The sequence below is a fragment of the Anoplolepis gracilipes genome, chromosome 1, assembly GCF_047496725.1.
Source record: "Anoplolepis gracilipes chromosome 1, ASM4749672v1, whole genome shotgun sequence".
NCBI classification, from domain to species: domain Eukaryota; kingdom Metazoa; phylum Arthropoda; class Insecta; order Hymenoptera; family Formicidae; genus Anoplolepis; species Anoplolepis gracilipes.
In genome coordinates this window covers 8,077,962-8,100,635 of record NC_132970.1, presented here as the reverse complement: position 1 = coordinate 8,100,635, position 22,674 = coordinate 8,077,962, and the positions used below count along the sequence as shown (strand labels likewise).

The 22,674-nt window shown below is 39.1% G+C and overlaps 1 long non-coding RNA gene across 6 annotated transcripts in view; it reads left to right on the top strand.

The window, feature by feature from the left end:
- The window catches only part of LOC140669956 (uncharacterized), a 238,941-nt gene that overhangs the window by 173,933 nt on the left and 42,334 nt on the right, over positions 1–22,674 (top strand). Inside the window, exon 6 of one of the 6 annotated variants that reach the window (XR_012047451.1) lies at positions 12,987–14,859. The exons of 4 other annotated variants lie outside the window; for them this stretch is intronic. This is a non-coding gene — a long non-coding RNA (uncharacterized lncRNA). Of the gene's footprint in view, positions 1–8,280; positions 10,634–12,986; positions 14,860–22,674 lie in introns of those variants that run through there. One more of the 6 variants, XR_012047464.1, reaches the window with a different exon arrangement.

Here is a 22,674-nt window from a genome sequence, read left to right as displayed (position 1 = left end):
CCAAATGCTCTGTTATTGGCGAGTATCTGACAAGGGATTTTTTATACATTTTTAATTACAGATGAAGTGGATGTTATGGATATTTTTTATGTTTAGTATTATAGCGAAAACTCGCGATATTATTTGATTCTTCCATGTTTTCATGCGTTTCTTGCAAAAAAAAAAAAAAAAAAGAACTCTGACGCACGCAGCGTATTATTTTTAGTAACTTATTTTCTCGCGCGAGGCTGCCCGCTAATGAAGAAGCGAGCTATCAGTGTCCTCTTCACGGATAGCATAAAGTCACTGCTTTACTTCATGACTTGGCACCATGCGTGCTTTTGCGGTCACCGCGGTCGTTCGTTTACATAGATCTTCGTCAGCGGGGCGCACGTTCGTTTCGAAATGCCATTAGCATCGGTAGGCGGGCTGTCACACGTTGCGCGAGAAGAATCGCACGTGTCATAAATATACATGCGCGATCAGCGTGGATTCGTGCGGTTACTTCCTTGCTTTTAGTTTATCTGTACTGTTCAGGGGCCACTCCGAATCTTTAGACGTCGTGAAAGGGTTCTGAATGCCCAGCCGATAATTAGATAGAGTAATCCGTTCGTGACGTTTTGTTTGTACGACCGTTATATTAATAGAACTGATAATCCTCTCGTATCTCATAGATGCCATAGAGTTTAGTGTAAGAACTACCTTATTTGTTGACGAGCGGACATGAATTGATAGAAAGGACACTCTCCTTTCTTTTTATAAGATTTATTTAGTTTTCTTAGAAACATCAAGTTTCATCTTTTCAATTACGATTGCTAATAAAAAATAAATAAGTTAGAAGAAATCGTTCCTAGTTTTCTAATTTTATAGAATTGTTTGCAGTTATGCTTGTAATTTTGATGTAAAAAAGTGCATCGCGAAAAAAACCAAAACGCGAATTAATAATTACATTATGCGACAAACGCGATAAGAATTCTTTAATATCTCGATAGATCCTGTTTCGCCAGTGAACAATAAGCGTGCAAAGCGTTTTGATTTCGCAGAATATTTTTACAAAATGCCCTGAAGCTAGGGTAAGAATCGCGCTTATGACACGCGTTCTCTTTGTCTGTCATACCCGCCTAATATATAGCGATTTATTAATTCTTATCAACACAAATTTTCTGTAGATAAATTCTTTATTTCCAAGTACTCTATTATATTAATATTAATCGCTTATTTTGACATAACAATTACTTTTTAGAATCTCGTAGGATTAGTAGGAAAGAAAAGCCAAATACCTTGTAGTCAATTAAGATAAAAATTGTCGAGACTAAATGATTGATCGATCAGTCGATTTTTTTCGATAAATAGCTTAATCGCGTGCGACGAGGTAATGAAACTGGTTTTGATGAGGTAATTTACTGCAACTTGGTGGAAAGCGGGCGCGTAATGTGTCGAGATTAACTTTATTTCATATACAGAAATTGCATGTTGTTACACGATTACCTTACAGTGTTGCTGTGCAATATATCTTTTATTGGAATTTTATTTTTCATCATCGTACATCGCGCTTGTCCTAGCGATCTGTAATCTCGATGACACAGATTCAGCGCTTCAGCCGCTTGCACCCTGTATTCTGTCACTTCCGGCTCGGTTACGAAAGATCATTGTACCTGCCAATGCGACGCATAGTAGGCTCGGGATTCGCTTAAGAATAATTCCATCTGCAGTCGGCACGTTTATTGTGCCCTTCGAATGAATAGCCGATGGAAGGTCTTAAACCCTAATCCACGGTATTAAGTGAAACCCGTCCACGTTTTCCGGGCGATTCATACACAGGCACCGTGTATCGACGGATGGGGAGACAGGTAGTCTCTCTCACCCGCCGTGTGAGATCTATATCGCGCGCCGTTTTCACTGGAGAGAGACCTATTTGGGATTATCATGAGCTCTACTTGTGCCTGAGTAAATATTTTTCCTTGTTACGCTCTCGTGCAATCTCTTAGCGTTCTCGCTTTGCATTTGGTCCAACTTGAAGCTTTTATTTTGTGGAATTAAATTTAAACGAGAACAATACGCCTATATAACAATGTCTGTCAATCATTGTTCCGCAATATTACACGTTACGCATTATTACGTTGTGAAAAATGATAATTTATTATATAGATGCTTCCATGAACAAATTCTTTCTTTTTTCTCGCTTAATTTTGTTCGTATGCATTTCTTTGAAATTCTGACCTAAAAGAAGCTTGTGTGGTCAAACGAAAGCAAGTTGTATGGATTATGACCAAAGATCGAATATAAATCAACACTTTCTCTTAGAATTTCTTTCATTTGGTGTTTTTCGTCAAATTATTGAAGCGTTCAACTTTTCGAGACTGTCAAAAATGACTAAATCGTTTGTTTCATGCAAAATTTGCATAATTTTACCATTACCTCTTCTTCGAAAAATGCATGCTCATTCACCGACCACCAAAGCTTATTTAAAAAAAAGAGAAAAAGGAAACATCTTAACAAACTATTTTACCATTTTACTCATCTTTGAATTTTATGAAATTTGTTTTGAATCGTCAAACTTAATTAGAATTATAACTTAATATTTAGTGAATTAAAGTATATGAATACCCACTATTATACTTTTCCTACATTATTGTAATTTATCTTGTAAAGAAAAATAAATTGGAAATGAACAATTTTTCTACTGGAATGAACTAATTATTTATAAAATGGATTAAATAGTAAATTGATATATTTTAATTGAAACGAAAAAATTATTAATTCGATACAAGATTTCAGAAAATGTTCATCGTTTGATCATCAACGTAAAAACTTCGTCTACAAATGTTATAAAACAATAAAATGTTCATTACCTAAAGTGCAAGCAAAAGTATTTTATCGCCTTTTACTGTACATGGCTGGTTGTAGCTTTTATAGAATACTAAATCTTTTTAAGACGCTATATATACGTATAGTATTTACAACTGTGTGGGTTTCTACATTCATTGGACGTACAATTTATTAGCGCGTTTTCTACAACAGATCGCGAACATGATTCGTTTAAGGGTGCGAGCATTTATCTTGGGTTCCATCGAGAACTCCGAGACAAAAACGATGTCGTCCGAGGGATTTAAGGGGATTTTAAGCACGGTTCTGACCAACCACGAAGGTTCGCCTAAAGCAATGTAATTACCAGTCGCTCATTTGCCAGTCTAGACAAGCTCTAGCGACAAAACGACGACAAATATCTTGTCTAACTTGTCACGTCAAGTCGAATCTGTCCCTTTGTCCATGAATGATTTCTTAATAATGATGATGTAAAATTGTTTAATTTTTGTTTTCGGTGAAGGACTGCCATCGACTTCCTTATTAAAATTTCAAAATCCTGTCCTTAATTAAGCGTTGGGACCGTCCGTAGTCTTGTGCTATAATTTTGTGTAACCACGAGCGTACGTCTTGAGGTCCCAATTTGTGCGACGGTTATCCAAAAAAATCGGGATTGGAGCAAAAGAAAGTTAAGGAATCGTTTGCGATAGTTAATTACGCATAATGATTATGCGCTAAATTACGTCGTTGTTGCAAATACGCACCGTTTGGCGCGCACGCATCTTTCGATTATGAAGGATGCCGCGAAAACAAGAAGGGTAAATGATATTTCCATTTAATAATTAAATTAGGATTAAATGCGGTCGTTTTCTATCGCGTGCACGTAACTGCGTGCACGCGACGAGTCTTTGAAATGGCCCTTGAAATTTGGCCGTCTGCGGTTTATATATTTTTATTTTGCGTCTATTCACACAACTCGAGACTATCACCTGACCTTTATATTTCTCTTTTTTTCTCTCTTTTAAAAAGAGAATGGAATTTTCCCCAAGTCTCGGAAATTCGGGGATTGGAGATTTTTTTCGCACTAGGACTGACAAAATTTACCGTCTGCAAGAATATTTCTTGTCTTCGTAATATAATTCGTGAATGTAGCAAACGTATTTCGTTCATTGCGAGACCTGCTATAACGAAGCTAGAAGAAGAAGCGATTTCTGCGAACGATTTTTTTCGTTATGAGAGAGTGTCAATCACCGAAGAGAGCTAATTGCGAGATATGATTGGCCCTTTATCGATGTAAAAAGGTGACCGGTTAATGAACCGACGTACTCATCCTCGACGATCTCTTCTGTGAAGAAGAGACACTCGCGAATTTGTCTTAAAGAATGATGACGATGCCACATGACAATCTTAAATTATTATTTCGCGACGTATCTAATTAGCACTATAATGCGCGATTGATTATGGTGCACTATAAAGTGATTTTTGTGTTTACTTTTTTTTATTCAACATAAAATATTGCATATAAAGATGAATGCTAATTGTAAGTAATAATAGTTTTCTTGAAAACCCTCGAGCAAGCGATTGAAAGGAATTTAAATTGGTCTAATTACTACTGAAGTGAAGAGGTCAAAATTTATGTACGTGCGGATACAATTTTGTAGTTTTGAGAAATTTATTCAAATGTCTATAATCTTTACACTTCGAACTATTAATAGAATTAATATATTGGACAATTAGATTATTTATGCATAAGAGAAACTCTTTAATTTAACAAAAAGAGTAGAGATTTAATAATTTAACAAAAAGAGTAGAGATCAATCTTGAGATATGCCGTAAATAAAAGTGATTTATCTTAATATATATCAGAAGAATGCCATGCGAATTAAATGTCATCGTGCTATATGTAAATTCGAATGATATGTAGTCATACATATTTTAATAACTCGAGAACAGGTGCGTTCGTTGCGACTTCATGGGTAATTGATTTTTTATATTGCACGTAGTACGACGAGCAATTTCTCCAAAGGTATCGATTAATCTTACGTTCCTTTATCTTTTGTAAGATAAAAATTCGACGGTGATAAAATATTGTCCTTAACGTTTCCCAGTAAGCGGGTAAGGAATTTATCCGTCAGCCTTTCCAACAGAAGAGAGGACCTTTCGCTCGCAACGAAAATACTGAAAATGAGGTCGCTGTCATCGAGATATCGCAAAGTTTCATAGCGAGCACGACAGGTTGCCAAGAAGAAAAATACTTCTTCCGAAATGACGCTTAAGGCCGTCTACAACCGGTAGTCGCAAGAGCAGCCATTGGTTGGTAGATCCGGCTTTAACCATCGCCGACCCGACCGTCGTCTCTACCGAGGACCTACAGCAGCGCTCCGTGCCACTCGAGTGTATTTACGTGTTTCGGAATGTTATTATAAGTGGAAACACTCGTGGGGCCCTCTTTCCGGTCCCTAACGTTCGCGATCGGTTTCCCTCCCTTTCCCCCCTCCCCCCTCCCTCTGTTCACCGGCACATCTATGGATGCGAAAGGAATTTCCGTCGCGATCTTGGTGTATATGCGTTTTTTTTTTTTTTTTGCAGTTTTTGCTCACCCGGTAATCGCCGTCGAGAGTGATAAAAATCGCCCGTACCGCCCGGAATTTGTTACGCGGAATTTGATGGCACAAAATGATACGCAATTTTGCGAGATATTTTTAAGAATGTACATTTTTTTGTGAGATTTTGATTTTAATCCGCGACCGCGTATCTTGCAAGATACATTCAAGCTTTAAATAATTATAACTGTACTTCAATAATTAGGTTTGCTTTTTGCGTGTTTTAATAACTTTAGTTGAATTTAAACTTACATTTGCAAAATAGTATATGTTTTATGAAGGCGCATCCGCGATCATCAAAAATACAAGTTGATGCAGCATACTTTTGTCATAATCTTATCGAACTATTGTATTTAGTATCTAATGGAGAGAGAGTTTTTTAAATCCGGTTTAAACATCGTAATATTTTCAAAAATTTGTTTGCTTTTTGACCTACTGTCTTAAATAGAATATTTCCGTTGATTTATCGTCCAACCATTAGTATGGTGGTCGTCGTTTTCCACGCATCGTTGCGCACAATAATATTTGCAAGAAAAAAAATCCTTTGTCCAGTCGTTACTCGCATCCCGGGGCTCGTCGTAATTCGCGGAATTTTTTCGGCAGCATGACCGCCTTAAAGGTCCGCCTCTTAACGAGCCGCATACACTGTACCGCGCGACGTCAGAAAGCGGTTCGCAATTAGCTCTCCGGTACAACTCGACGATCGGCACTCTTCGCGATCTTCGCGGGCACGGGGCATGCCGATAAAACTCTCATAATACGATTCAGCTCAAGCCCGGTGCTCGGACCCTCGACATGGGCGGTCGAGCTTCGTCGTCGGCGCGGCTGGGCTGGTAGAAAACTCGCGAGAACAGGGGAACCGATACGATCGAGATAAGTTGGCCGAGTTAATAAATATGTCAGCTTGCTGCCATCGGTTCGTTACACCGATTCGTTCGCTCTCGACTTTTTACAACGTGGCTCATTACGGTCCGCGACCGAAGAGATCGAAAGCGCGAGTGACATACGCGGAGACATTCGCGATCGAGCGATTCTTTCGAAATCTCGTTCGACGGGATGCACCTGTCTCAAGGAGGTGTCCTCTTGCGAAAGAGTAGCGTTGCACATCCGGAAGCCGCATGAGATACGTCGTATCCGATAAACTTGTCACAATCAGATTTCACTGATGCGTGCAGCAAATGTTGATTAAATCGTTTAATGTATTCGATAACGCAATCGTGAGACGTCATCTTCTTACATCGTAATGCTCAATGCTTTTTTCGCAGTATGTATAGTATTTTCGTAATAGGATATTCAGAACGAAACGCTGGATATGAAGTTTGACAACTACTACTTCTTTTAATCTTAACATAAATTTATAATTAATTTTTACATAAATCGATAATTAAATATTAAATAATTCGTAAAATTTTGTAAAATTATCCTTTATGCTCTTTTGCAGTACTTGGCCAGTATGTTGTCAGTTCATTCCGAACATGATGCGAACAATGCAATAAACGTATTTAGGGAAATTAATCTGAGAGGAACAAGCGTGACATATTGTACGATATCATTCGAAGCGAAATTTATTTTTCATTCGAGTCTTATATACGAAACGCGCAATTACGCAGGTAAACCTGGTCGAATCGAGTTTCGTAAACGGTTTTCAACATCTATCGTATGCGTGTGGTCCCGCTATGCGTGGCTGGCAGCAGTTTAAAAGTTCACAAGCGTAGGGGAACGTTCTTTGGTAGCTATGGCGAAAGCGGCGGTTCTCTTGAAATCACCGCCGTTACATATAACAACGAGTATTAAAATCTGATTTTGTATGGCGATGATATGTATCGAAATTAGGTTAAACCGCTTTAATTGATCCGCCACCCAGACAGTCGGACGTCATTTACTTTTGCAGAAACGGACCGTCAAATATTTGGCTGCTTAATTGCCTTGCAATTTTCGTCTTGATTAAATCGATCGGGTTGAATGCGCATGGGAGGAGTAATCGCAACAATATGATGTAAAAGGCGGATTTTAATGAGGAAACAAATATACGCAGTTGTTTTAAATGACTATAAAAAGAAATATGCAGGTTACATACGTGCGAAGTGACTTTTCTCGCACGACTTTAGTCGTAATTTAAATGTTTTTTTTATGACGACTTTATGACGCGAAGTAAATATTTTTATAGCAAGATTTTATAAGATCTATTTTTTGCTTTAAAAAGATGGCATGCAGAAAATTTTGATGTTGCTTCAGTTATTAGGTTCGACATGGTTTGATACTTTATTTTTATATTCTCTGCGAATATTTGAACTAATCGAAAACATGCAAAAGATTACTTCAGTTTATTGTAGAATATATTTTCACGAAATATCGTACTTTCACAAGATGTGCCGGTCGTCTATCGAACTCCGCCTCAGTGATTAAAATTTCATAGCAAAGGACAACGAAAAAGAGCGAAAAAACAATGCACGTTTAAGCTTGGCCTCTACGTCTTTATGTGTATTAAATTTAGACCAATTCAAAGTTTAATTAACTCGCCACCCAGAAAGCTTCCAGAAGTTACAATCCTAACATTTGTAATAACGATCAATCGGCATACGATTTTATTTGTAATTAAGTTCATCGGTATATTTTCGTGTATCGCACTCATGACAATATTTAACTGTAATGAGTTATTTAACTGTAAATATATAATCCCTATTTATGTATTAATTATAAATTTTTATTTTATTTAGTTTACAATCTTCAAATTATATCAATTCTGTTTTAGTTTATTCCAAAATTGTAGGTATTCTTAGAGGCTTATTTCTCGGAAATGCTAATCTATGCACTGTATATCATTGGCACACCTAGCCACCCACCGACCGAGGACACGAGACGGTCTTGCGAAAGTTGGTAACATGTGTTTCAGGTCGGTTGGCACGTGTTGGTGGTCTGGGTTGACCGTAAACGTCGTGACTCGATAGAAGCTAGATGCCGACAAAGGGCGCCTTCCATTGTGAAGAGTTCAAGTCCATGGAAACCAGAGGCATTGTCGAGCCTGTTTCTCGTCCGACTCGCCCGTCTCGGGTTCATCCTGAGAAAATGGGAGAAAAGAACGATATGGTCACTATGTAGAATACACCTATTTTCGAACTAAAAGGTTCGTCTGGCGTTTGTCGGATAGCGTATGCCACTTTTTTTGGCGAATAATATGAAAATTTGTCAACTCGTGTCTGATCGAAATTATAAAAAATATTATTTTTTAAATATTTTAATGTTGATTAGTATATTAATTAATACACAGATTTTTATCGAAACTTAGCATGTTCTACAACGCGTTATGTTTTACACATTTATTCATTCTCTTTTCGCGAATACTTTTCTAGGACTATCAAATTTTTATTTTAGCATTTCAAGAAGTTCTCTCTTTCTCTCTTTACATGCACATACACGAGAGAATCGATCTCGTGCATATCCCGGATTCAACTCGAGATGCGACGCGCGCCCAGGAAGCGTGCCCGTCTTGGGAGGTCGCGGAAGATATCTCGGGTGGGGATACTCGCCCTCCTAAATATGTTATTAGTTCGGTCGTATAACTGCTTCATTTTGAGTGCGTGGCCTGAAGGCGATCATCTGCCTGCGCAAGCGGGCGCTCCTCGCCAAGAAGAAGGAAAGAGAGCAAAGGACAAGAGGTGGAGAGTGCGCGCAACGCGAATAGACAAGCTGCGTTCAGAAGTAGAGAGAACAGCGCCCTCCCAGAAGTTCTACCAGGGAGGCCTAGATTGTTTAATCGTTCTCCTCCTTTCCCCTTCCTTCCTTCCTTAATCAATGCCGCGCCACCCTGTAATTTCGCCAAATTGCGGGAGAGACCGTCCTGCAGGACATTCGGGTTGTTCAGCGGTGGGAATAGGCAGCAGCGGAAGGAGATCTTAATTTAGGGCGTTATAAAGCGGAGTGCGCGTCTTTGCATGCAACCGATGTTATTTTTGCAAAAACACTGAACGGTTCGTTTTTGCCTCGGATTTTGTCGACTTTGTGAATTGTGCAAAATGGAGATTTAAGAATAGCATTAAGAAAAGAAAATTCTGTCACGCCTGTTGAGCGTAAGATCCCTAATTTATTTAGCTATTCTATCATATAATATGATTTTGATGAAGGATCCACGAAAAAATCATATCTCATGTTTACTTAAATATTTTTTTATTTAAATATGAATAATTCGAGAAAATAATTTTTCTCGCGCTCTCTTCATCAAATTAAGTATGTACGAAAATATCGTAATTTTGAAAAAACAATTTTCTTGCTTATTCTCCAACGGTCACTTTATAATCACAGTTTTGCCATGGTTGGAGTTTTTTAATGGCGTGTGTACGTGTTGGCTGGAGAACAAAAGGCAGTATTGAGACTAGGTACTCGAAGCGGTACGTCGTTAACTCGACGTGGTAATGGTAGAACGTGTAATGACTCAATTTTTCAAATAAGCGAGCCAAGGGTGAGGGCGCCGCAACATTAAACGCAATTATCGCTTGTTCAATATTTTGGCGATGCGGATTCATCGCTACGTGGCGTGGCATAGTCCTTTTTTGTAGTGGCGAGTAAGAGAGCCGTTTCGCTAATCAATATCGCCCTCAACAATCACGAACATGGCCGTTGGTGATTACTTTCGACGAAAGAAGGAGAGTGTATTTGTTTCTTTTCTTCGATATTTCGCTTCGCGTTACTTCAAATATAGATACGCAAGCTGCTCACCCTCTTACCAACACTTTTTCCTTGCCTTTATCTAGATGAATGCTAATGAAGAAATATAGTCCGAGCCACGAGGAAAAACTTTGCATGCCGGTCTTCGTTATTCCAAGATCGCGATTTACCTTTAATGGATGGCGATTTTACTCTATAATGTCGCGTGTGAATCTGGCGCAAGCAATTAGCTCGATCGAGCTAATTGACCCGAATAAAATTATATAGCGATTGATTCTGCGGGAGGGTCACGGTGGCGGCTCCTGGAAGCCGCGCGATGCGCCCTGGGTGGCGGACCGATTAAAATTTGAATTGGCCTAATTCAAGGTACAGGTGCGGACACACCCCTGCGCTTTTGCCTCGCGAGAGTAGGCATTAAAACTTGGGTGGCATCGACGGATGGGAAGATCTCGCGTCAGGGATACGTTCGCTTGGCTCATTTTTGCCTGCGTAAGAAGCTAACGCTTTATAATTGCAAATGTTTGGTTTATGATTTTGTGCATATCATCTATATATATTTGTAATTAAGTATTTAACACATTTAAATTATATCACATAAATTCGTCTTTGTATCTTTCCTTTTTTTAAATTAAGATTTATATATATAAAATTATTACACAAGAAAATTATATACAGAATTTATGTAGCAAATTATATACAAAATTATTATAAAATATAATAATAAATATATCAAATATAATAAATATAATAAATATATAAATACAATAAATATATTAAATATAATAAATACATAATAATAAAATTTATTTCATCTTTTTTTTTTAACAAAAAATACTAGATTTCGTGATCAAGGTTTTATGCGTTACTGTGAATATTTATGTTGCGAGACTGTGTATGTGTCCGCATTATTCTTTTTCTTTGCGTGACTTAATCGTTTCCCTAATGACACGCACTGTTCATTAACGTTCTAATTCGCACAACGTCAGTCGTTCTAGAAAACCGCCATCCAGACCATCTGGCAAATTTCGCTCGGGGATATTGCAAATTTAGTTTCAATGCCAGAACCGTAATATTAGTACAATTTTATACAATTTATCTTTTTCTCCACGCGAAGATATCAATTTTCTCAGTTTATGATATCAAAAGTTTTTGATGATTGTAATCAATAAGCAGTCGGTGGTGCATAATTATCATAATAAGCACGTAGCGATGTGCATCATGCGTGTCATAATTTCCTCGTCGTATTAAGATCGCCCGAATTCTGATTTAATTTCCAGTCATACGACTCTTAAAAACGCTTAAAACACTCACGGTGCACACGACGATGTAAGATCGACGATCGAACGGAAGATATGTTAACCGTAATTAGGATTCGTCTTTCATTAGCATAATAACTCTGTTACGATCGCGCTCGCACTCTCCTCTCTCAGGCAAGCCTCCGCTCGCCTCTCTTCCCAATCTCGACGCGCTCCGTTCGTCTCGTCTCGAAAAGATCCAGAGCAGTTTCCGAGCGCTGAAGGCGAGGGGAGGTGTCGAATAAATTGAGGTCGCGTGGGGCGGACGTCTGCCGGAATGGAAGACCACACTGACGCGATTCCTGCTATCCCCGGGCCGTCGGATCTGAGAAACTGCGATCTTCCTGTCCGGAGGTTCGGGGGTGAGCGGAAGAGTTGTGAAGGGGGCGGTGCCGGCATTGTGTGCCGACAATGTTTCCGCTCGGCTTTTCCAGACTCTTCATTTCACTTGCCGACCGTAAGAAATTATTGTATAGAAAATTTTTTTAGTGTCGGTTGCGCGTAGCTTTCACTGAACAAATAAATTAAAGGCCGAATTTTTTATTGAACTGTTTAAAATTATTTTGCCTATAACTACGATTTAAAATGAACAAAAAAAAAATAAAAGAAATTAAAAGATAAAAAGCATTATAAATCTTCTCTGTGGCTACATGAAGATCGCAGAAGATTTATATCTTGCAAATATTGAGAGACGTCAAGTAAACATTTGCCAAGAAAGAAAATCGTGCCGTTGTGGTTCGCTGGGCTTCTGGATTTGCAAAAATTATGAAATAGCTAACATCTCAGGAATTTGTGGAAAAGAACTACAAAGAGAGCTCTGAAAGCCGACAGTTTGCATTTTCCTACAATTGATACTTCGTTCATAAAAAAAAAAAAAAAAAAAGAAAAAAAGAAAAAGCCGGAAGAACCTTAATTCTACGTATAGCATGTGTTTTGCAGAAAAGGCAACGCGAACAGAGGCAGAGCAGGCAGCGCTACGCTTAGGTCAAAACCCATTTTTCCGAAAACTATACCATGGAAGCCTGTCTCGTGGAACATAATACCTTGAGGATACTTTATTTAAGCATGACTGCTCTGAAACGCACGACGCGGATCGCCACATTGTCGAAGCGTTAAGATATTCGTCTTAGTTTTTCAACCGCAACGTATACGTGCAAGGCAAGCTGTAGAAACGTATCTAATTACCCTTGACGGAAGATAACGTTGTTTCTGAGACGTATGATGAACGTAGCACCTCGCATATCATTTATCGCGTACTATTTCCAAAGGAATGTATATTCCTACTTGCTACGTATCTTGGAAAATATTCATACCTCTCGAGATTTTACGCTATGCGGAATTGATTCTTTTTTCTATGAAAGGATTCTGTAGAAAGTATTGTTAAAAAGAGAGAACTTACATAATCTTCAAGATTCTTTTTTCTTTATATATGTTACTTTTTAACATATTTTTTGATATTATCTTTTATATAAGTAAAATCTATTTTTTTATAGAGTATAAAAATATATATGCATTATCAAAGATTTATATATATACAATATAAAATATTCGATTATTCGAGTTATTACTTGAAATGAAATATTTTATTTCTTCGATAAATTAATTAAATCATAATATAATCAAACTACCGATTTTTTTCCAGAGATAAAATTCTGAATAAATAGTACCGTGTAATGACGCGAAGAGGATCCTAAATCTTGGTGGCTGGCCCATCCATCGTGCGTGCAAATCAACCGTGGTCCCCTAATATATGGTTACTGACGAAGGGCACGTGTACCCTGGAGACAGTTTCTCCGTAGCGGCGGTAAATTGCCGGTCGCGAGCGAGTCATTAGTCGTTGCGGATTTGGCCCGCGTGGATGGACCTTGGACATCATATTTATCCAGAGAATGTTGGTGGTCCGAAAAATACATTATTATTAGACGTTATTAGACAACATGTCAATCAATTCCGGAGCGATCGGACGTGCGCGAGGAGGCCGAAGAGAGCCATTTTTACAATATGCACACGCAGCAGGCACGTGTGTGGTCGTGGACGAATACCTCGACTAAAATATGTTATTCACTCGGACGTACCAGCTGGCCGATGCTTAAAGCGTTTAAATGTTGCGCGAGAGATATTTGCATTGACAGCATCCTGCCGAGATGGCTTTTCGATGATGCAAGTCATTACCTCGAGGCAACGATTGCCTATTATTCATTTTGTTACTTGCCTTAATTTAAATATCCAATACGCTCGTAATTATAATTTTCTACATCATAATTAAATAGTGGCATAAGAATGTTTTTAATTTACGCGACAGACTGGTTCTAGGTTTTGCAAGAGTTCAATAAACAGATGTACACATGGAATCGTACAGTGCTTCAATGATGGAAAAAGTTGATGACCACTTTGCGAGGGCTGTTAAAAGTAACCGTAAAGGCGAACGAACGCATGACACACAGCAATGAACGATCCCGATCGATGCCTCCGGCTCCAGGTGCAAACTCTCTGTGCTCTGATTGCAATCTCGTAGCTGCGACTCGTTAAATCAAGACGTTACCACGGTATCATCTTACGCACGTTTATTTTTTTCGCGCACGAGAGATGGTGCGTCCCGTCCTTTTTTCGTACTGCCGATTCGAATGCGGCTTCTATTCGTTTTATCACGATGGCACGACTCCATTAATCTCGAATACGCACCTTGTGTTTGGATGTGTAAATTTGAACGCGCATTAATTTAATACCCTACACCTTTCTCGGAACAACGTAGCCGCGATCTGTGTTTGGTATCTTACATCTTGCACCGACAAGAATTAAGATCCGAACCCTTGTGTAGTTGTATAATCATAACATTTTACATCCTAGCACACTTCTTCATTCTGCAGCATATTTCGTTAATCAAAAATAATATTACAAACATGTTGCCATGTGTTTTCATATGAGGGAAAGTGTCCAGTTTGTGCCGATATGCATTTTTTTACGCATTTTTCATTAGAACACGAGCATCTCGACAGTATAAGAAATCGTAAAAGAAGTCATGCTCGCTAATCAGCGATTTGCTACAAACGAGAGAAAGGCGTCGGACTGGATCGTTCGAGCGTAGCAAAGAAACGTGTCGATGTCAGACAACGGAATGCAATGCGCGCGGTAAGTTCTTCCGTGACAACGTTAATTAAGCGTAGAACGTCGGCATTAAGGGCGTCATTCCGAAAGTTCTGTCGACCCGCGGTTTTCTCGGTATCACGCTACCTGCAATGCTAAAAATCGTAATTAACGAGCCAGCGTAAACTCTGCCGGTTCATGGAATTCGTTATTCTAATTGTCGCCGTTTCTTAACGCAAGAACTTTGTTAAGGTGTTTTAGACCGCACATCTGTGGCTTCAATATTTTAACAATTTTAACCATTACGACAAGATATAATTTATTAGTTCGTTATTATTATAATAATTTAAAAGATTATATTTTTAGTATAGATGTACAAATATATTATTCCAATAATTTAATTGACTTTTTTTTAATAAAAATTTATCAAGTTTTTTTTATCAGAGTAAAGAAGAAATAAAATATGTAAAGTATAAATTAAATATAAATATATGTTAAATATAAATTAAATGTGTTTATTTATTCTTTGAGAAGTTATTTTATTAAAAAAATCTTAAAAAATAAAAGTTTAAATTGCGTAATACTTTTCACTTTCTCTTTAAATTATCCATCCGCGTATAATGTTCCCTTGGAATTCACCGTCTCTGAAATTAGGTTCATCTTGTGCCACCAATGGAGCAGGTACACAGCAAGTGCACACAGGCTGTCGCCACCGAAAACCCTCGTGCTGGAAAGGGATACCTTTATTTGCATGCAGCGTCCTTTAATAGTCAGGACACATCCTCAAGGACAGAAGAAAGCCGGCGCGCACTTGCATCCGCCTCGTTATTATGCACCTCCGCGACCTCCGCGACCTCGATTCCCAGGGCGGAAATTGGTTTTATAATTTAAAGCAACCGTACACATACACGCATACACAGCTCCGTAATCGATGCCGAAGAAACACGCGCGTCGCGTTGCGTATGCACGCCCGATTTCACATGACACGCTTGTTCCTTTACAAATCACTTTCCCTGATTGACGCTCAATGCATGTCCTCGAACTTGTCTTGCTCGATTCGATATCAGGGGAGCTTACGTTTTATTATATTAAGTGTGGAGGAGATTCTTTGCGGAGGGGAGGAAGGGGATATCTTGGAGATGTCTATCGAACAGTTCGTGCCCTGCTCCTTTATCGAACTCACGGATCGAAATTTCCGACCCTCTCTCGCCATCTCATCATGGTGCTTTTTTTTTCATAGGACGATGACGACCGGCGCGGCGGAGGCGTACGCACGCTGGAGGACGGCAGGTGTATCGATGAGAGAATAACGTCGCGCGATAGTCGGTTTGCTTGCACGTCTTCTTCTCTGTCACAGTATGCAATCACTGCATTGGCCGGTATGCCAACGAAAACATGCGAGAGGGGGAGGGAATTTTGAAAAGAAATCTCGCGGCCGTGATTAAGCGTCAAGCGTGCACGTGCACGAAGCACATAAAAATATTTTTCAATACGCAGTATCGGAAAAGATGTATTTGCCTGTGGCGGACGTTCGTATTGTAATAGTGAATGACAGGCAATCGTTGCCTCGAGGTAATGACTTGCGTCGTCGGAAAGAGTTGAAAGCCATCTCAGCAACCCGTTGTCAATGCAAATATCTCGCGCAACGTTTAAACGAGTCTCGGCACACAACAAACAGCTTAATTTTATCTCTTATCTCTACGAAAGTTGCATATTCAAGAGAACACGATTGCTTCTTGTAAAGTTGTGTCATTGTATTTATTTGCATGAATCTTACGGTCATCTGATTTCGGAAACCAGTACTGATTGCATTACAATTAAAACATCGACAAATTGCTTTTATATAATTAAAAAAGAAGATATATGTGCAATAAAAAAGTATATAATTATTAAGTAAACAGTTTTAGAAAAATAATTCAGTAGAAATAACTCGCAGTGAAATTTCCTGACATTTAAGAAAAATTTTTACAAAAAGGAAAAATGCAAATAAAAATCACATTTTTAATTTTCCAATGAAACTACTATAAAATGTACAACATATTCGATTTCTCTGCGATAAAAATGTTGTTTCATTCTGTATACAGACAGAAGCAAAAGCATTAAGATTAATAACAAGTCTGTAGCGTGTTAGAAAAATGTTCCTTCACTTATCTAACGCAATCGAAAACCTCTGTGGTTCAATTCTAACGTCGATCTACGTGAATAAGCGCGTTCTCATTGCTCGTAAATGTTAATGATGAAAGAAATCATCACCATTCATTTCGCTAGAATAATGAACGTAACGCTCCTTCATCGGCTTTCTGAAGGTGTTAGATACGTGAAGAGAAGGTGGAGTGCACTAATCGCGTCAGGCGTTGAATAGCGCTTCAATTTAAACGTTCGCGGCGTAACGCCCCTTCGCCGTCGCGCCTCGCGCGAAACGAGGAAGAGATTAACTGCGACGTCTCATGCGAGCTCTTGCATGGAGTTCGCTGACGTCTCGTATGCTCTGGAAACGAGGCCCCGGTCGAGCCGTTGGTGCGGTCTTCTCGCAAGGAATGGCTCAGCGAATGCAACGCGCGAGCGCGAGCGCGAGCGCGAGCGCGAGCGGCAGCTATTAAATGCCGGAGTGCTCATAAATATAAATCATATGGGATTGTCTTGTTGTTTCTCGGTGCTCCTGGCGACCGCGACCCTGGAAAACAGCTGTCCGCCCAATGGCCCTCGCAATGCCCCCAAATTTGGTCTCGCGAGCCGGGATCGCTTATTTGAGTCCAAGACGAGTCCTGCCGGTCTGAAGAGATCTTCTTCCTTCCCCCTGTCTCTTCTTCATTCTTCTCCTGCGTTCGCAAACGACTCCAGAGACATTTCGGTAAAGGTTTCTTGTCGGGCATTCCGGAGGAGCTCGCTTGAGGATAGATACCTTTGGGAACCGCAGTCAGACTAATGTATGTTATACGCATTCGAGTAACTCAAATAAAAATTTAGTGTTCCAAGAATTCCTATTGCGTGATCGATATACATTCTTGTACCGTTCTGTTTGATAAAATTCTTTAATTCTCTCGCAATAAAATACATACAAATAGGTTTAAAGGTTTAAAAAAAATAATCATGTATGCTCATGTTTGAAATGTCATAAAATTTTTTTCTAAAAAGAAACAGTCAAAACGATAAATCTTTTGTAATATAAATATTGTGTGGTCATACTTTACAATGTGTTAGCTGATAACAAAAATTACATTATGCTAAACGTAGCTATAAAAATCGCTCTACAATACATGTATATTATCATATTCCCAACTCAATACACTATAAACATGATGCGCGTAATTGCGTAAAATTCTATTCAACCGAATAAGGTCATAATTCGTCTTGCATGGCACGTAAATATTCGATTTATTCTGTTCTGCTGTTTGAAATCGTTGTTCGAATATTCTGTACGCGAATCAATTCTGTAACGAATGGAGTATCAATGAAAGTTCAATTCGTATAACGAGATTTTTTTTTCTATAAAGTGGTTATAAGCAAGCTTACTTTCTTTTTTAACATGACAAATATAATGCACTGCTACAAAATACAATCTCTCTCTCGCACAGATTCCTTCGTAGGCGAAGGAGATCGAAGTGGAATAAATAAGCAATCAAGCCATCGGTCGGTAGCAGTTATCGTCCCGCCACTTCCCGGCAGTCTAATCATCGAATCGTATAAAGATCCGGCGTTAATCGACTCGTCAGACGCGGACGGATTTATCGCGGCGATTTTGACAACGGCCCTCCGATATCTGCCGCTGGTGATCGCGGCGCGAAGTCGCATGACGTGTAACATATTGGCCGCTCGCGTCAGAGATTGTCGCGTATAAATATTCATGGTGCGTCGCCGCGATAAAAATCGCGGGTTTCGGTCAGCCACAAAGAGATTTTTTTTTCGGCCGTTCGATAATTTCGAAGTTGTCTACTCGATCGAGGACTACTCGCGCGCGAGATCCCTCTCTTGGAGAGCCCACTTAATTACTTCTCGATTGACTCTTATTCCATCGGTGGATCGCCATCGGGTGGCATAGCGCGGTCCAATCAATGGATTGGACACGCCGGGCTACTATTAATGAACAAACAGATGAAACGACGGCAGATAACCGTGTTTTAATTAACTTTTTACCCCCTGACGTGCCGAGGCTCCGGTCGTGGAATTAATATCAAACACACAAGAGGGGTTCGTTTTCTTCTACGCATCGTTCTTAATACTCAAAATTACGTTTGTTAGTCGCGACGGTGTACACGTGACATTTAAATGCATCTGCATATCCAAGATATTCATGAACAGATGTATTTACGAATGTCTGCTCGACAGGTTTCTTTGCGACGTTTTTATGAGATGTATAATTGTCGGACAAGTAATTATACTACTAACGCGATAATTTAATTGAAGATTGAAACTGTCGTCGAGAATTCTTGAATATTAAGTACGGCATTAAACAAATTTTGATTACACAGATGCTGGTAACAATAAAAAAATATAGTTTCACAATGATACCAAGAAAATGATGATTTTCTCGCATCATAATTTTTCTTTCGTCGGTTCCTTTTTGCAAGCCCACAGTCATTCTAACAATAAGTATTTTAGATATTCATAGTAATTACATCGGACCAATCAGCCGTCATAAAACTGTCTCGTGGTATTTCGATGGTATTTCGTGGTCTGCCAATTTTTCCGTGGCGCGAGCCCACGCCGAGGATAATCACCAGGTTGTGCACAGTAGGCAACTGCTTCTCGCGCAACGAAAGCGCAGCCAGGGTCTTAATCTAGACCAATTTAACATTTCGGATGGTCTCTTCTTATAGCTGGTGCTTTATTTGCTGTAGCCTGATTATACGTCTCCGTTGATTGGCGTTTCGCCACGGTGCACACCATCGCGAATTTTTATTAGCCCACCGGTGCGAACAATGGAGAAGCCACGCAGTTGTGATTTTCAGCGATTTTCGTCAAGATTTTCGAGATAGTCAGATTAAGATGCAGCCGGAGTGGACGAGGGCACGGGGACAGCTTTTAATTTACTCGAGAATGTTTTTCGTAGTGGTAACGACTGGGCGCGGGAACCGTTCGCCAACGAACGGGTCAATTAGTAGCAACGAAAGCCACCGTGGAATTTATAAGCATGGGCAACGGCGACTCATCTCTGGGACTTACAAAATTATACCCTCTCTACAGAGCTACCCACGATCCCTTTCCCTCGCTGAGCGTACAATTCAAACCCTTGGTCACCACTCGTAATTAGTATACGCCTCCTTTTGCATATACATAGGGTGTTCTGTAAATATCACGAATAATACTTGGTATTTTTCAAAACGATTACAAAGACGGTTAAAATTTAATAATGAAATTATATTTTTATTCCAAGAAATTATATTTTGATGTATACGCAAAATATGTAATAAATTGTATATGCAAATGATACATAAAAGAAAAAAAGTATAATACTATGTATTTTTGGATGACTGATATTTATCGAGTAAAGTTATTATTATTCATATTATGTTATTACGTCGCATGTGTCATTATTGGACACCCTGAAGACGTCCAGTGCGTTCTTATACGTGAATGCATACACGCATGCTGACTTATACATTCACAGAGATGTTCATGAAACGCGCAGTTGAAGAGTCAGTGTCGGGTATATGAGGGTGCATAATAACTTATTCCGGGCCTTATTATTGCGGACGACTGCGGTGGCCCTGGGCCAGTAGCGGTCAAGTGCGCGTGGGTATCCAGAGTGTGGCAGAGTCATCCGTTATTATGTCGTCACTGGTTGTTCGCTTGCGAGGACCAGCGACGACGGAATAACGATTCGCGTTGACAAAACCTTTCCTCGCTAGTCTTAGATTACGAATTTGGTTATTTTTTTTATTGATATTTAGTTCTCATTTCTTTTTTTTTCAAAAAAACATTCTACTTATTGTTTAGTTTGAACAAATTTGAACCAAGAGATGAAATTCTACAAATTTTTGACTTACATAAGTCAATTCGATTTTAACGATATTTAGAGAATTGACGAATATTTCTACGTAAACTGTTTAAAAAAATTGCTTGTGACAGGTCGTTTTTCTTCTATTCAAGACGGTATAAAGTCATGCGAACGATATATGTAGATAAATCCAATTGAAGGAGAGGAAGCGTTGCAAAACCTATTTATACATATTCGTCACATAGGGAACATTTAAGAAGGTAACGCGTCACGACGCACGCCTCGAAATGACTTTCACCCTGAGAAGAGTGACGATCTTCGGTTATTATTGGCGCCGAAAGGCGCCTACGCACGTGCGTAAAGTGCAAGCCGCACGCGATGTTTGGCAGCGGTAGCCGAGCCTAAATCGTTTTTCCTCGTAACGACCGTAAGCGTGCCTGCGAACGTGCGACCTGGCACGCATCCAAAACGGGTGAATTATGACGCACTGGCGGAAATTTCGTTTTTGCGACGCATCGCTCGTGATACCCATAATTTCGAACGTGCTTATCGCGTTCACTAGAGAAGCTCTAGAGAAACGTAGAAAATTTGGCAGGAATAATATGTCCATAAAACTTTCTAGCATTAAGCCGAGTCTTTAGTATAAGTGCAAAAATGATGCAATGTTTAGTGACAAAAAACTGCCTTTATATCGTTAAGATAATTTCGTGTAGAAATAATTAAAGAAAAGATAGTTTGAAAGAATTATGATATAACATGCAATGTATTTTTACATCTCCTTACGTGACAGTGATTAGCTCATCTGAGAAGTTCCACCAACGTTTTCAATTTCCGCTCATGGCTCGACGCACTTTTTCTTTTTCTCTCTCTACGCACACGTGGACACACGCAGTTGACTCGTGTTTTCATGTGCGTGCTTCTATATACCCATCTATATACAATTAACAATTATCCACGATATATATATACATCCACCCTTGCTGTCGACAATATTTTCCATTATTTTAGATGATTAAAAATTCACTCATTATTCTTGGAACGAACATCGTCGATACCCAGATATTAAAGAATATAAAAAAAGAAAAAAGACACTTTGCTTATCTCTCGCATACAATTAAACGCGTATTGAAATTCAAATAAATTCGTGGGTCGAATATATTTGTGTTTAATATTAACTCAGACTAATATGCCAGTCAGACGATGATTGCAGTTTTAATCTAAAAAAAAAAGATTATAAATATTGCACAATGAAGGTGTTCGGCACAGCTGCCTCTGCAGACACGATTTATTTTTTTCTTTGATCGCATTACGGTCCCAAAAGGTATAAACTCATTGAACGCAACGTCGCGATCCAATCTACGGACGGCGGTTCGATTGCGATAGGCTCGTTTAGATATCGGTGTGAGCCTTAAAGGCTCAACGTGCCTATGTGACGATCGGGTGTGCTCGTGTAAATAAATGATTTCGTATTAACAATCGGCATTGTGTGTGAATATGGGGCCCGCCGCCCGTATATCAACTGCGTTTGTTAGGCGGGCGCGCCTCCGATGTCCGACGTTGAAAAATGCACACAGCGCCCAATCGCCTGGCAATATTTCAATATTAGTTTAGCCATTGTGCACGCGGGACCAGTCCGCGAAGTGGGCGCCGGACGAGCAACGAAGTCTCTTTATTCGCTTGAAGATAATATTTGCGCGTGATTGGCTCGCTCTTCGATGCGATATTTTCATGACCAAGTCGAACGTTCCGTCGATTGAGAACGCTACGCCAGTGAAAATATTTGCTACTCGATGAAACTCACCATGATACATAGAAGATATTTATACGACACAGCGAAAAAAAATGGGCAAACAAGAACCTAGCGCAGAAAACAGAGCGAATAAAAAAAAAGTTGGTTTTTTTATTCGTGCCCTACTTTTATTTGACCGTTTTTTCCGTTGTGTTATATATTTACATTTTATTAGAATCTTATTGTTAGATTTATTTTTAATTGTTGGAAGATATTTAAATATATGGCGAACTTCGACAAAAAAATATTTTGTGAACGTAGAAGCGTAAGGAATGTTGTTCTGAGCGCTATAAATGGGACAATATTTCAAAAAAACTTAATGTAATTTTCAATTCCTACAAATATAATTATGTGTAGTCTCTGCAACATAGTTGATACAGTCATAATGAAGAGGAACAATCTTTTTTTATCATTTTATCATTCAACAGCATCTTATTCTCAGTACGTTGATCGAAATAAAAGAGCGAGCGATCGACAGGTACATTCGAGCATACGTAATATGCTCGATATCGCTTTGAG